This window comes from Cervus canadensis, chromosome 6, assembly GCF_019320065.1.
Source record: "Cervus canadensis isolate Bull #8, Minnesota chromosome 6, ASM1932006v1, whole genome shotgun sequence".
In the NCBI taxonomy this organism is placed as follows: Eukaryota; Metazoa; Chordata; class Mammalia; order Artiodactyla; family Cervidae; genus Cervus; species Cervus canadensis.
In genome coordinates, this window is record NC_057391.1 from 79,086,665 (window position 1) to 79,099,715 (window position 13,051).

The 13,051-nt window shown below is 43.7% G+C and overlaps 1 protein-coding gene across 5 annotated transcripts in view; it reads left to right on the plus strand.

The window, feature by feature from the left end:
- Window positions 1-1,260: 1,260 nt before the first annotated feature.
- The window catches only part of DCAF4 (DDB1 and CUL4 associated factor 4), a 37,197-nt gene continuing 25,406 nt past the window's right edge, over window positions 1,261-13,051 (plus strand). For 4 of the 5 annotated variants that reach the window (XR_006270120.1, XR_006270119.1, XM_043472470.1 and 1 more), the window contains exon 1: window positions 1,261-1,414. The gene's annotated coding sequence lies outside the window, so the exon portion shown is untranslated. The remainder of the gene's footprint in view (window positions 1,415-13,051) is intronic. The other variant, XM_043472469.1, reaches the window with a different exon arrangement.

Sequence of the window (13,051 nt, forward strand, 5' to 3'; positions counted from 1 at the left end):
CACAATCTATTTTCTAAGGGGTCTAGCAACTCACAGGGCCCTGGGTTAACATGGTGTGCCAGGTCTGCCCGTGGCAACAACCAAGCCTGGCCCATTTGAACCCAGTTCTCCTCACAAAACTGTCACTTGTATATAGAGAACATAACTGTAGTTAGTTGCCAAGGGGAAGGGGAGTGAGGGAGGCATGGAGTAGGAGGTTGCGGTTCACATAATATATGTAGGATGAATAAACAAGGTCTTACTGTATAGCACAGGAACTGTAGACAATATCACATAACAAATCATAATGGAAAAGGAATATATATATGTGTGTGTATATATATATATAATTGAATCACTTTGCTGTATACCAGAAACTAACACAATATTTTAAATCAACTATATTTCAATTACAATAAAGACAAACCAAATCTGAAAAACAAGCAAACTGCCATTTCTGGTCAAGGGCCCTACACGGGCTTCCATTTTCCATCTTTTATGTCAGCTGATGGCTGTCTGCTGATACCTGGAGCAGGCACAGCACAGAGAGACCATTCTGGAAATATTAATTGCATAAACAAACTTTCCACTAGAGAGAACATCAGAACGTTAGATCTACTTCCTTGTTTCAGCAGAAGAAATCAAGGCACAGAAAGGGAAGACACTTCCCCAAGGTCACACAGCAAGAAGGAAACACAACTTGATCTACAGCGGAAGCTCCCAGACTGAAGCTGAGGGCACGCTCTTCTGCACCTTGGAGCCACGCAGACCTACGGTCAGCAGTCTCAGCTACCAGAGGACACAACCGAACACGTCACCACCAGTTCACCACCGGTTCCTTTTTCCTCTCATCTCAGAGCCTCCTTCGCCCTTTCCACAACATACTCTTTCCTCCTCCGTAAGTTTAAAGGAGGAGGTCCCAAGCGGCGAGAGCACTTTCCAGGGCTGGATTAACCGGGTTGGACACAGAAAATACCCGGTGCTGGGTGGGGTACCCACCGCTTGGGAAGAGGTAGCCACGGCGTTCGCCGAGTTTCAACTCGCCTCCGGCCCAGCCCGGTCCAGCCCAAAAGCGCGCCTGTCCCCGCCCCAAACATGCTTGGCTCCGCCCCCAAGAGCCTTGGGCCCGCCCCAAAGGGCGGATCCCAAAGAAGTCAGCCGCCGATTCGCTGCCTTTTCGCCAGGCCTGGGCGGAGCCGAGCCCCCAACCCCGCCCCCTCCCTAAGATCCACCCTTATTGGTATAGACCTCAGAAGACGCGCCCAATGATAAAAGAGGGGCGGCCGCCATCTCCCTATCCGCTGCGTCAACGCGAGAGTGGACGCAACTAAGTGGAAGACGCTACCCTTCCGTCTTTCCGGGTCTTCCAAGCTTCGACCCCGGCTCCTGTGGACCCTGGGCCCGAGGGAGAGCCAGAAAAAAATCCTCTGATCGAGTAAGTCTGCGCTGGCTGGAGTACTGTTGGCGTCGGTTCGGGGGCCTCTGCTGCTCCTCTGATTGAGCTCGGGGTGAGATAGGAGGTGGGGGGCAAGGCCCGAGAAAAGGGGCGGGGAGAAGGATCCGAACACGTGGAATGCCGGCCTGACCCCGGCGTGGGTAGGGGGCTGGGCGGGCGAACTCTGGTTGAGTGGAGTCTATGGGCGCGTGGAGCTCGCTTGTCCTGTTCAGTTTACAGCCGTAGAGACGGGAGAGGAAGGCCCTGAGTATCGCTGCTCTGTGTCTGCCCCGATGAAGCGTTCTTTCTAAATTGTGATGTCAAGGTGCCACCCGACAGCTGCCAGTGGCTGGACTGCGGGCCCTTGGTGGCGGTTTTACCTGGAAGTTCAGATTGTGGTTGACTTTCAGACAGATCAGCATAGCAGTTAAGGCAAACACCTACAGTACTAGGCACTACCAACTGCTTTATAAGCATTATCGAAGCTTTCCTCACACTAACCCTATGAGGTCGGTGGTAGTACCTCTGTTGGACGCAAAACGAGCCCTAGTGAGATTGTCATTTACCCGAGGTCACTAGCAAGCTGTGGGGCCACGGGATGAACCCACGCTTCCCGAAGTTAACCTCCGCACTGAGGTGCCTTAGCGATGAAGCTAGCGCTCGCGGTGTCCAAGAAGCCTCGCCATCTCCCTGGTTGACCTCAGAAACCATGACTCCCCCGCCCGCTTTCCCCTGGACGGACATGGGGTGGTCCACAGACCGTGTCCTGTGAATCCAACAGCTCGAAGGAAAGAAAACTGAGGCCACAGCTTCCAAGAGGAAACAAAATTCCAAAACCCCAAACTCTAGTTTTAAATAATCGTAGAGATCACAGTTGAAGTGGTGTCCTGAGGCAGACCAGCAGGAATAGAATCCCTCCCCCAACCCCCAACCCCACCCCATTGTGTCTTTATGGGTACCATATTTAGCCTTCAAAGCCTTGATTTCCTTCATTTGTGGGGTGGTTTTAAACACTACGCAGGGTGGGCATGGCAAGCCCCCTGTAAACGTCATTTTATGTGGGGCTTTTCAAGCCAGTGGCGGTAGCGTTTCCCACGCTGCAGTCCAGTAACCTCTATAATCTTAACTCAGCTGTCGCTGGATATTTAGGATGTGTCTCATTTATAAACGTTAAGTACTTTTGTAGCAGGAAAATGTTTGTTTGTTTGGGCTTCCCTGGTGGCTCAGCTGGTAAAGAAGCCACCTGCAATGCGGGAGACCTGGATTCGATCCCTGGGTTTGGAAGATCCCCTGGAAAAGGGTAGGGCCACCCACTCCAGTATTCTGGAGAATTCCATGGTCTGTATAGTCCATGGGGTCGCAAAGAGTCGGACACGACTGAGCGACTTTCACTTGGATATAATTCGCTTTTTTATAGTGCACAGTTCGGCAGGTTTTGTAGAATATTTCCAAGGTCGTGTGACCATCTTGCGTGTGTGCGTGCCGCGTCAGTCGCTAAATGGTGCCTGACTCTTTGCGACCCTGTAGACTGTAGCCCACCAGGCTCTGCTGCCCATGGGATTCTCCAGGTAAGAATACTGGAGGGGGTTGCCCTGCCCTTCTCCAGGGGACCTTCCAGAACCAGGGATAAAACCCGCGTCTCTTTGGTCTCTTATGATTCCTGCATTCATAGATAGGTTACACTAGCGCCGCCTGGGAAGCCCCGTGACCATCTTATTCCAGGATACTTTCATCACTCCCCAAGGAAGCCACTGTGGGCCCTGTGCTGGGTCGGACAGGGCAGTGAGCCTCGGCTCCGTGCTGAATTTCGGCAAGACTGGGCCCACCTTGCACAGAGGCCGGGAGAGAGGCTGCCTGGTTAGGTCTGAGATTCCCGGGCCAGGCCTTTTCCGGGCTGTACCTTCGGGATTTGGCCGCCAGGCCTGGAATCATATCTTGGGGAAGAGGTAGGAAGCGGTACCCGGAAACTGCGCCCCTCAAACCGGGAGCAGTTTGGTGAGTTGTGCGAATCTTCGGCGCGCATGCACAAAAGCTACCAGGCTCCCAGTCAGAGCCAACTTGCCAACGAGAGAGCTTACAAAAGACCCCAGCTTTGAAGCGGGGCCCGAAAACCACTGAAGCGTGTGCCGACCTTCAGGATTGTCTGCATGCCACAGCAGCGAGTGGACGGAACCATAAACGAAACGGAATGACCTCACATTGACATCAACATCAAGAAATGGAGTTGCCAAACTGCTACCTGAAGTAGAAAGGAAACATTACCACACCCTTCCGCCGGACGTGTTATTTCCTGATGAACCCAGTTATAAAGAGCTACAGTGGATGCTGTACAGACAGCCCTCATCTGGAGGAAATGGTTTGCAGTTCCGAAAAGCAGAAAGTAAAGGCTATGAAGACTGTATTTTCAGAATTTATCATTATTGAAATGCTTTTTCTCAGCAAAGCTTCAGAGGTATACACTGCTGCCTACCAAAATATACAAAAGATTGATGAGAAGCTCTGAGGTTTTCAGAAGCTCTAGGTATTCACCCGGTTATCCATCTCACATATATTGTAAGAGTACATTAAGGGTCCTTTTCAGAGATTGCTCTGTCTGCCTGGAACAGGACAAGTGTCCACCAGTGGACTAAGAGAGGATCAATAAGAAGATGAATTAGATATTACAGAAGAAGGAAACTAACTTTCCTTAGTACACATCTCATTTTCATTTTTATCCTAATGTGACTCAGATTTTAGGATTGCTGAATTAATAGAACTTTATTCTGGTTTGCTCTGCTAAACATCAAAATGGAATGCTGCTGAAAATAGGGGGGAAATTAAAGGATTATTTATGCTGACCCAAAATGAAGGTTTTAAAAAATATTACACACCCAGTCATTTCACTTCCTACCTAGTCAACTTCCTTCCCAGTGATATATGGTCTTTTTGTATAACTCTCACACTTCTTCTTTTTAAGATTATAGGCTTCAAAGTATTTCATATTAATGTACTATGCCTGGTTGGGAGTCCTGTAGTAAGTAAATATCAAAAACCAAAAGTTCTACCAATTCCTCTTAGCTTCTTTTAGATTGACTTCCCAAATGGATCCTGTCTAGTCATTCTGATTAAATATAAATTATGTTCCATGAAGCTTTAAAAAGACAAGTTTTCTTTTTAAAAAAGAAAAAATCTTTCACTGAATCATTAAGTTCCATCATTTGATCTGTAAATTTACCTTTCAACAGGTGTATAATCAAGCAGAATAAAGGAAATATGATGCCAGTATATCCATATTTTACCAATGCACAAAGCATAAATTTTAAAGTCATATTCAGTTTGATTCTGACTTTAAAACAAGTAAAACTGTTGTCATGCTCATAGAGAATAGGCTTGTGGTTGCTAAGGGGGAGGCAGGTTGGAGGGGTGGAGTGGGAGGTTAAGGTTCTCAGATGTGAGCTGTTACATGTAGAATGGATGGATAAACAAGGTCCTACTGCACAGAACAGAGAACTGTGCTCAATATGCTGTGATAAACCGTATTGGAAATGAATACTTTAAAAAAGAGAGAGTGTATGTGTGTGTGTGTGTATAACTGAACACTTCTGTTCAGCAGAAATTAACACATTGTAAATCAATTGTAATTTAAAACATTTTTTAACTGCTGTCATACTCAAGTATTATATATGGTACTAGTAATTTGGTGGAATGTTGCCTAAGAAGACATAAACAAGAACACATGGAACATCATAAGTCATTTAAAATTCTATAAAAATTTTTCAAAACTACCACCTAGATAATAAAAAGATGTAATAGTTATTCTTGGAAGCATGAAACAGTTTAATCAGAGTCTTTATCAACTCATCTGGGGATAACTGGAAAAAGCAGTTATTCATAACAGAAAAACAGGCTTTTAAGAAGCTTTGAAAAAAAAAGAGGACCTGGCCCTTTATGCTCCCCATACTCCTTCAGCCCCTGAAAATCCACTTCTCTCTTTCTGCCTCAATGAATGTGCCTATTTTGAAGATTTCATATACATCAAATATCACTCAGTATGTAGCTTTTTGTGTCCCACTTCTTTCACTTAGCATAGTATTTTCAAGGTTCATCCATGATGTAGCTTCCATCAATAGTACATTCTTTTTATGCCTGAATGACAGTCTGTTGTATGGATGTGCTATATTTTTACTGATTCATCAGTTGATGTAAATTTTTATTATTTACACTTTGGGACAATTATGAATAATACTGCTGTGAACATTACTGTTCAGATCTTTAAATGGCCATATATTTTCATTTCTGCTGGATTTTGTTAAGTCATATGGTAACTCTGTGTGGAATCTTTTGAGGAATTGCCAAACTATTTTCCATAGTGACTTCAGTGTTTTACCTTCCCACCAGAAGTTTCCTCACATCTTCACCAATACTTTTTCTTTTTTTGTAGCTATCCTGAGAGGGATAAAGTGGTATCTTATTGTGGTTTTGATTTGCATCTACCTAATGACTAATGACCAACCTAGATAGCATATTAAAAAGCAGAGATATTACTTTGCCAACAAAGGTCCGTCTAGTCAAGACTATGGTTTTTCCATTGGTCATGTATGGATGTGAGAGTTGGATGGTAAAGAAAGCTGAGCGCCGAAAAATTGATGCTTTTGAACTATGGTGTTGGAGAAGACTCTTGAGAGTCCCTTGGACTGCACAGAGATCCAACCAGTCCATCCTAAAGGAGATCAGTCCTGGGTGTTCATTGGAAGGACTGATGCTGAAGCTGAAACTCCAGTACTTTGGCCACCTCATGGGAAGAGTTGACTCACTGGAAAAGACCCTGATGCTGGGAGGGATTAGGGGCAGGAGGAGAAGGGGACGACAGAGGATGAGATGGCTGGATGGCATCACCAACTAAGGCATGAGTTTGAGTAAACTCCGGGAGTTGGTGATGGACAGGGAGGCCTGGTGTGCTGCGATTCATGGGGTCGCAAAGAGTTGGACACGACTGAGCAATTGAACTGAACTGAATGACTAATGAGGGCTTTCCTGGTGACTCAGATGGTAAAGAATCTACCTGCAATGCTGGAGACCTGGATTCAATCCCTGGGTTGGGAAGATCCCCTGGAGGAGGGCATGGCAACCCACTCCAGTATTCTTGCCTGGAGAATCCCCATGGACAGAGGTTCCTGGAGGGCTACAGTCCTCTGGGGTCGCAGAGTCTCACTCGACTGAGTGACTAAGCACACAGCACAATGACTAATGATGCTGAGCTTCTTTTCATGTTCTAAGTGACTGTTTACCACATTCTAAGTGGTATATGTTTGAAGAATTGTCTTCAGATTTTTTTCCTTATTTTTAATTCAGTTATTTTTTTCTTGTTGAGTTGTATATATATTCTGGATACTAGATCCTTATCAAATACATTATTTAAAAATACTTTCTCCCATTCTGTGGGTTGTCTTTTCACTTTCTTGATAGTGTTCTTAGCACAAAAGTTTTTACTTTTGATGAAGTCTAGTAAAGCTATTTTTTCTTGTGCTTTGGGTGTCATACTTAAGAAAGTGTTGCTTGTTCAAAGTTCATGATGATTTATGCCTTTGTTTTCTTCCAAAAGTTTTATAGTTCGAGAGCTTAGACCCATTCAAGTTAATTTTATACATGGCGTGAAATAGGAATCAGATTCATTCTTCTGCAGGTGAATATCCAGAGCTTTGGGCAGTTGAAAGATTTTTTTTTTTTTTTCTTTTCTTTTTTCTCTTCTTTTTTTTTCAGTTGAAAGATTTTTATCTGCCACCACCTCCCACCGCCGTATGGTCTTGGCACCTTTGTCAAAAATCAATTGTCAGGACTTCCATGGTGGTCCAATAGTTGGGAATCCACCTGCCAGTGTGGGGTACATGGGTTCGATCCCTGGTCCAGGAGGATTCCACATGCTGTTGGGCAGCTGAGCGTGGGTGCCACAACTAATGTACCTGCGTCCTAGAGCCCGCGTGCCACAGCTACTGAGCCCACGAGCCACAAGTCCTAAAGTCCGTGTGCCCTACAGCCTGTGCTCTGCAACAAGAGAAGCCCCCACAATCAGAAACCCATGCTCTGCAACTAGAGAGTAGCCCCCATTTGAGGCAACTAGAGGAAAGCCCATGCTCAGCATCAAAGACCCAGTGCAGCTAAAAATAAATAGATAAATAAGTTTCTTTAAAAAATTAATAGGCATAAATATATGGATTTATTTCTGGATATTATTTCATCCATAAATATACGGATGTATATATTTATACATCCATAAATATATGTATTTATTTCTGGATTTCTTTCTTTCTTTATTTCCCAGTCCTACTCCCCTGATTTATGTTGCTGTCCTTGTGCCAGTACCAGTGTCTTGGTTACTGTAGCACTGAAATTGGGAAGTGTGAGTCCTCCACTTGGCTCTCTTTCAAGATTATTTTCACTCTTCTGTGTCCCTCACATTTCCATATGAATTTCAGGATCAACTTAGTAACTTCTCCAAAGATGGCAGTTGGAATTTTGATAGTGGTATGTTAAATCTGTCCATCAGTTTGTAGACCATCTTAAGTCTTCCAGTCCGTGACATGGTTGTCTTCTCATTTATTTAGGTCCTCTTTAATTTCTTTCAACAATATCTTGTAGTTTCAGTGTATGGTGTTGTGCACTCATTAAATTTATTACTAAGTACTTTATTCTTTTTGATGCTATTGTAAATGGATTTGTATTCATTTCATTTTCAGATTATTCACTACTCGTGTAGAAGTATAGTTATTTTGCATCCTTCAGTCTCGCTTAACTCATTTCTTAGCTCCAGTAGTTTTTGTGCATATGTGTATATGTGAATTCTTTAGGATTTTCTTTATGTATAACATCATGTCATCTACACATATAAATAGTTTTACTTCTTCCTTTCCTGTTTGGATTCCTTTTATTTCTTTTTCTTGCCTAATTGTTCCTGGCTAGAACTTTCAGGACAGTGTTAAATGGAAATAAGAACAGATATTCTTGTCTTATTCCTGATCTTAGGAGAAAAGCTTGCGATCTTTTACCATTATGTTAGCTGTGGGGGTTTTGTCAATGCCCTTTATCAAGTTGAGGAAGTTACCTTCTGTGCCTAGTTTTTGTCATGACAGGATATTGGATTTTTTTTTTAAGATAAGAGCTGTTTTGTTTTTGAATTTTATTTATTTTTGGTTGCACTGGATCTTCATTTCTGTGGGCTAGGCTTTCTTTAGTTGTGGTTTGCGGGCTTCTCATTTCAGTGGCCCAGGTCCCAGAGGACACAAGCTTTAGTAGTTGCAGTACACAGGTTTAGTTGCCCCGTAGCATGTGGGATCTTCCTGGACCAGGGATCAAACCCATGTCCGCTGCTTTGGCAGGCAGGTTCTTAACCACTGGACCACCAGGGAAGTCCAGCAGGACATTGGATTTTATCCAGTGTTTTTTTGCATCTATTGAGATAATCACATGGGTGGTTTTTTTTCCCCTCGTTTATTCTGTTAATATGGTGTATTGCACTGTTTTTTTTTTTTAATGTTGAGCCTAGATTTGGTTTGCTAGCATATGGTTGAGGAATAGTGTCTGTGTTCACAAAGTAGGTTGATCTATAGTTTTCTTGTCTTGTGATACCTTTGTCTGGTTTTGGCAACAGAGGACTACTAGCTTCATAAAATGAGTTGGAAAGTTGTAGTAAATGTCTTGCATATAATTCTTACAATCTTTTGGATTATTTTCTTAGGATCAATTCCCAGAAGAAGGCATGTACATTTAAATTACTTGATGAGTATTGCTCAGACATTTTCCAAAAAGTTGTCGTGTTTCTTTATTTGTTTGAGATTAACATTATCTTTTTAGAATAATGGTCTCTTAAAAATTATTATTCTTTATTCCTTTAAGTGCTTGAAAGATACTCTAAAAGGCAAAGTCAAGCTCAGCCTGCCACAACACATCTTATTTAATGTCTGTGCCTGGCAGAGTGGCTCCCAAGGAGATGAGAGCCAGCATTTCATCCCCAGCAAAATTGTTATTGAGCACTTCCTTTTGGAGCAGGGTTTCTTAACCTCAGCACTATTTGGAGCTGGATAATTTGTTGTAAAGGACTGTCCCGTATTACAGGATGGTTAGCAGCATCCCAGGCTTCTACCCACTAGATGCCAGAGCAGCCCACCCCTCCCCACCCCCAAGTTGTGACAAACAAAAATGTCCCTGGAAATTGCCAGATGTCCCCTGGTGGGTGAAATCACCCTTGGTTGACAAATACCAATCTAAAAACTGATTGTGCTGACTTCATGTTACTGTCCAATAAAATTGTCTCTAATTTTGAATTTTAATCCTCGCTGTATATTTGGCTTGAGCCACATTTGTCTCAATCTGTTACCGTGTGCTGATGACTTTCAAATCTATATCTTTCGCCTCATTTCCCCTCTGGATTCCCAGGCCCGTTTTAATACATCTTGAGATTGGCTTGTTCACAGTCAGACTTCGTTCCCCAAACTGCCCTTCCTTCTTTATTCTCAGACTCTCAGGTCAGAACACTACCAGTTATTCACTTATCAGTTTTCAGCTGCCCTCTGTCCACCTCTCCCATGAAATTTACCTTTACATCTTTCTAACTTCAGGGTTCTCTATCCCAGGTATCACTATCACTTCCATGTTGGTAGGTTCATCTAACCTGAGTTGCTGCAGCAACCCTTAACTTCCAACTTATTCCCTCCACCACTGCCTCTAAAGTGCCCTTTCTAAGATTCAGGTCTAATGTTACTCACCCAGCACCCAGGGACCTCAGTATCTGACCCTGCTTGCCTCTAGCCCAACCTCCCAACCCCTTGTACTTTAGGCTCTGGCCACACCAAAAACTGCTCGCAGACTCCTCACGCTGCCACCTTGCCTGACTGGCTGGGTTCAAATTCACTCTCTCCTCTGGCTCTTCCACTCTGAGCCATCACTGCCTTCTCCCTGACTGCACCTAGAAAGACCTGTCATCACGCTCAAGACGCACTGCAGGAATTGGCTCATGCATTCATCTTCCCTCTAAGCACCAAGTCCCTTGAGAATGGGAACCACAGTTTATCTCTGCCTGATCCTCCATGCCCACTGCCTGACGTGAGTGGGCACTTTGTAATGTATGTTGGATAGCAAATGGAAATACCCAGAGCAGAAGGAAGCTACTTGGGATTTAAAATAGCTGCAGAGTTGGCTGGTTGGTTGGTTGGCTGCTTATTGGTCAGTTGGTTTTAGCTCAGTGAACATTTACTGAGAGCCAACTACTGAGTGCCAGAAATAGAAAAAAGAACAAAGTAGGATTTTTGTCTTGAAGAAGTCACATCACATCTGATGGTGATGGTGGGAGTATAGAGTTCAATGCAGTGGGATAGGTGCAAGCCTGGTCCCTAAAGTGGATATTGAGATTGAACTATGTTTACACTCCCCACCTCTGAAACAGACTTCTTAAAGGTACAAAAGATACCGCTTCATCCTACTGTTAATAATTCTTTTCTGTGTTTGGTCAACATCTATTTATTATGACTTTTTGAAAATGGCTTTGGCTTGATCTTGTCAGCCTCCCTTATTCTGTTGCATTGCCTGAACCTGTGTGTGTGTGAGTTGGTAGTTTAGAAGTTATTATCTTTGGCTGAAACCAGCAGTTGCCATTTCTTTTTTATTGGCTGTGTCCTTGTGACTGTGCAGTGCTCTGTTGAGGACAGGGTTGCTGGTGGGTCAATGGCCTGCCTCCCGCTGGGTGATTTGAAGCCTTTGACTCAGCATTATCTTTTTATTGAGTTTGGAATAATGATAATCTTACAACTTATTTTTAATAAATACAACTTCATTTTTTGTCTGAGACTTAAGATAATTGATCTAAATTCAGGAGCCATTAAAGTGGTTACTGAGGAAAATTAATAAAATTATATTTTTGGATGGGGTGAAGCAATGGTAGAATTTCAGAGAAGGGAAATACAGGTAGGTAAGAGAGCAGGCTAGGAGACTAGAGAGAGATTATGAACTCTTTGGAACATGTTGAATCTGCTAGGTCTGTAGAAGTAGACAGGAGGTGGCCTTTTAGTAAGAATTAGATGCTCTAGAGCAGCGGTCCCCGACCTTTTTGGCACCAGAGACCAGTTTCATGGAAGACAGTTTTTCCATGGGGGGGATGGTTTCAGGATGATTCAAGCACATTACATTTATTGTGCACTTTGTTTCTAGTCTAATGATACTGCTGATCTGACAGGAGGTACCGGTCTGGAGGCCTGGAGGTTGGGGACCCCTGCTCTAGAGGAATGCTAGGATAGAGGTGAAACTATGTTTGTAGGTGAGATGGTATTAAGTATAGAATCAAGAGGATCTAGGATAGAATGTTGGGAAACACAAGAGTGGGTGACCCAAGAGAAATGAGAGAAGGATGAACTTGACAAGTCAGGGGAGAACCAAGAGAAAGCTATTCAGGAAGCTTTGTGGTGTCACAGGAAGCTTTGTGGTATTACATGTCGTGAGAATCAGGACTAAAGAGAGACCACTAACACTGGCAAGTAGGTGATCATTAGTTAACACCCCAGTAAGAGCATTTTAGCAGAAGGGTGGGGATTGAGGAGGCCTGACTGCATTGAAGAATGATTGGAAAATAAAGAAGTAGGGTGTGTACATACAGATTGTGCTTCCAGAAGTTTTGTTCCTTTTCGATTGGAGGTGGAGCACATACAAATGAAAAACCGGAGCATGTTTATAAGCTGAGATAAGGAAAGTAGGAGATTGATTAAACATATGAGAACAGATGTCGGCAGAGTTTGAGAAGGAAACGGTCAGGAGGGATGGGTTTGCCTGGAAAGGGCACAGGGACACCTGTTTCTCCTAGACAGGAGGGAAGATGATAAAAATTAGTAAAGGCAGATATTTGTGTAGGGGATGAGAAAGAAGTTGGGGCATTTGTGCTGGTAATGTCTGTCTTCTGGGTGAAGTGGGGAGCTGTGCTATGTACTAACAGTGACTAGAAGGAAGTGGAAAGGATTTTAGGAGAGTGATGACGCTCCGTATTGTCAGGAATGAACCAGACTAGGAGTAAATGAAACTAGGTACAGTTTATGATGTCCCAGCAGAGGATGAAAGTGAAACGTTTATGATGACTCCAAGTCGGCATCTGTATGATGAGCTTTAGTGGTGCATATTCTTTCTGGCATAGGACTAGAGAGTGGCTGGTTAAACTAATCCAAATTGTGCAGTGACTCTGTAGGAAGAAGACTGACTTTGAAATGAAGCAAATCAAGGACTTTGTTACAGAATTCATGAAATGTTTAAGTATGATACTCACTTAATTTCTGTTCATTTGTATTGAATTAACCCCAACTCACACTCACAGGTTGACACAGAGTCTTTGGATAAATAGTGAATTCTGGAACGTAGGTCTGGACTTCCAGTGCTCTGTTTGATGCTAACAGGCAGGCATTCCCTACTCAAAAGTAGAGGTTGGGGAATAAAGGCAAGTTCAGTTCAGTTCAGTCGCTCAGTCATGTCCGACTCTGCGACCCCATGAATCGCAGCACGCCAGGCTTCCCTGTCCATCACCAACCGCCAAAGTCTACCCAAACCCATGTCCATTGAGTTGGTGATGCCATCCAACCATCTCATCCTCTGTCATCCCCTTCTCCTGCCCCCAATCCCTCCCAGCATCAG